Source organism: Helianthus annuus, chromosome 9, assembly GCF_002127325.2.
Source record: "Helianthus annuus cultivar XRQ/B chromosome 9, HanXRQr2.0-SUNRISE, whole genome shotgun sequence".
Classification (NCBI taxonomy): Eukaryota; Viridiplantae; Streptophyta; class Magnoliopsida; order Asterales; family Asteraceae; genus Helianthus; species Helianthus annuus.
Window position 1 is genome coordinate 172,855,714 of NC_035441.2, and position 2,709 is coordinate 172,858,422.

At 44.1% G+C, this 2,709-nt stretch overlaps 1 non-coding gene across 1 annotated transcript; it reads right to left on the reverse strand.

Moving 5' to 3' along the window:
• Positions 1 to 711: 711 nt before the first annotated feature.
• LOC118482315 lies at positions 712 to 818 on the reverse strand. Its single transcript, XR_004868358.1, has one exon. It is a non-coding gene; the product is annotated as a small nucleolar RNA R71 (small nucleolar RNA).
• Positions 819 to 2,709: the final 1,891 nt, after the last annotated feature.

The window sequence follows — 2,709 nt, forward strand, 5'->3', positions numbered from 1 at the left end:
CCGAGTTACAGAGAGTTGAGCACGGGGCCGTGTCGGTGCAACACGGGACCGTGTCGAACTCCCCAGTAACAGGGATCCGGAAAACAATCACTGTATCTCTGACCACGGGTCGTGTTCACCTGAGCACGGGGCCGTGGTGAAGCTTCTGACCAACATTATTTTTGTTTTTATTGCAGGACTTGGAACCCAGGCGCCACATCTGAACTTTCCACGTAGTGTATGAGCTCCAGTTCTAGTAGAGACATAAAAGAACCCCTAGACGAACCCGAACGCTTTCTAAGAAGAAGACGTAAAGCTAAAAACCAAGATAAAGTGTCGGGGGACCCACTTCCAATGGCGGACCAACGTACCCTCATGGATTACCTACGACCCACCGTATGTAATCTCGGCGTCGCTATCAATGCACTGAATATCGAAGCCAACAAATTCGAACTTCGACCGCATTTGATACAAATGCTTCAAAACTCCGCAACCCTCCATGGGCTTGCGGACGAGGATCCCCATCTACATATTACTAATTTCTTAGAAATATGTGATACATTTCGGATCAATGGAGCATCAAACGACGCCATCCACCTTCGAATGTTTCCATTTTCACTAAAGGACCGAGCTAAGGCTTGGCTTAATACCCTCCCAGTTGGCTCGGTAAACACTTGGGATGAACTAGCCCAAAAGTTTCTATATAAGTATTTCCCTCCTGCTAAAGCGGCTAAATTAATGACTGAAATTAATACATATTCACAAGAGGATGGGGAATCCTTATATGAAACTTGGGAAAGGTTCAAGGAGCTACTAAGAAAGTGTCCTCATCACGGTCTTGCGGTATGGCAACAAGTATCCACTTTCTATAATGGGTTGTTGCCACACACAAGACAAACACTTGACTCTAGCTCCGAGGGACTTTTAGGTAATCGTCGCCCAAATGAAATATATAATCAAATTGAGGAAATTGTTCAAACCAATTTTCAGTGGCACACTCCCCGAGGAAATAAATCTATTGCCCCGGGCGCCCATAAGGTTGATGAAAGCACTTCTTTACAAGCTCAAATCGAGGCCCTTTCTTCAAAAATCAAAAAAACTAGAAATGGCAAAAACGGCATCGGTTATAGCTTGTGAGGGGTGTGGTGGGCCACATGAAAATTGGAGTTGTATGAAAGAAGTAGATAATCAAACAAAATCGGTAAACTACATTGATAATAGACCTAGGCCGTCGGGTCCTCCAACGGGTACCTACAACCAAGGATGGCGTAACCACCCTAACCTTGGTTGGAGAGAGCCCGGCAATAGTAGTAACCAACAAAATCTAAACCAACGAACAAACTTTCAACAACCAAGAAACGAGTCACAAAATTTCTCTCAACAACAAGGGGGACGAGAAAGGCTTGAAGATACCGTATCTCGCCTCATCTCCGACACCGAAAAGAAAAACTCGGATTGATTTCAACAATTGGAATCAAATTTTAGAAATCAACAAGCTAGTATTCAAAACATTGAAAAACAATTAGATCAACTAGCTCAAAATTTCTCCGAGAGACCACAAGGCGCGTTACCAAGTAATACCGAAACCAACCCAAAGGCACAAGTACATCTCATCACATTGAGAAACCGTATCGTGGATCCCAAGGAAGCTCCATTGCCTCAAACTGAAAAGAGCCGATCTAGCCAAAACACAACTCCACCCACACCCCAACAAGAGACGGCTTCCCCACCAATTCAAGAGCCCACCAAGAATCCTCCGGTTTCGTACCCCGGTCGGCTAATTCGCCAAAAGACCGACGAGCAATTCGCAAAGTTCAAAAATTTGCTAAAACAATTGCATGTTAATATTCCATTTATCGAAGTCCTAACTCAAATGCCTAAATATTCAAAATTTATGAGGGACTTCCTCACTCATAAAAGGAAAATTGAATTATTGCAATTAGTTAATTTAGGCGAAGAATGTTCCGCCTTGCTACTCAACAAACTCCCGCAAAAGAAGATTAACCCTGGAAGCTTCACAATTCCTTGTTCGATTGGGGAATCCCCCATTCGCAATGCACTAGCCGACCTCGGGGCTAGCATCAACCTCATGCCCGCATCAATGTTCAACCGACTCGGCCTAGGGAAAACAAACCCTACAAAAATGAGTATACAACTCGCCGATAGGTCCGTAAAATATCCACAAGGTGTTGCTGAAAATCTATTGGTCAAAGTCGGCGAATTTTCTTCCCGGCCGACTTTGTCATACTAGATATGGAGGAAGATATCGAAGTACCACTCATCTTAGGAAGGCCATTCCTAGCTAAAGCCCATGCAGTGGTAGACATGAATGGCGGAACGCTAACATTGAAGATTGGGGACAAGGAAATGAAGTTTGGAGTTGGGAGGAAAGTAGAAGACGACGACCCGGTCAATTACATGAAGGTCATAGACTCGAGTTTGGATGATGCTCTCCGACGGTGCAACATGGGATGCAAAACATCCCACTTGGGTAACATATGACCAGGCTTTGGGTCTAGCCAAGGACCCTTATAAACGTGGCGCACCACGGAGGCAATCCGCGGAACTATCCTTAGTTTAGTTTAGATTAATTTTTATGTTTTCTAGTTTAGTTTTAATTTTCAGGAATAAAATACACTCGGGATGGTGAAGGATACTAAGGGAAACTTGAACCAGCACCCCATGCACAAAAACAAGGCCACCAGATAATTTTTCTTCATTACAGCAAGT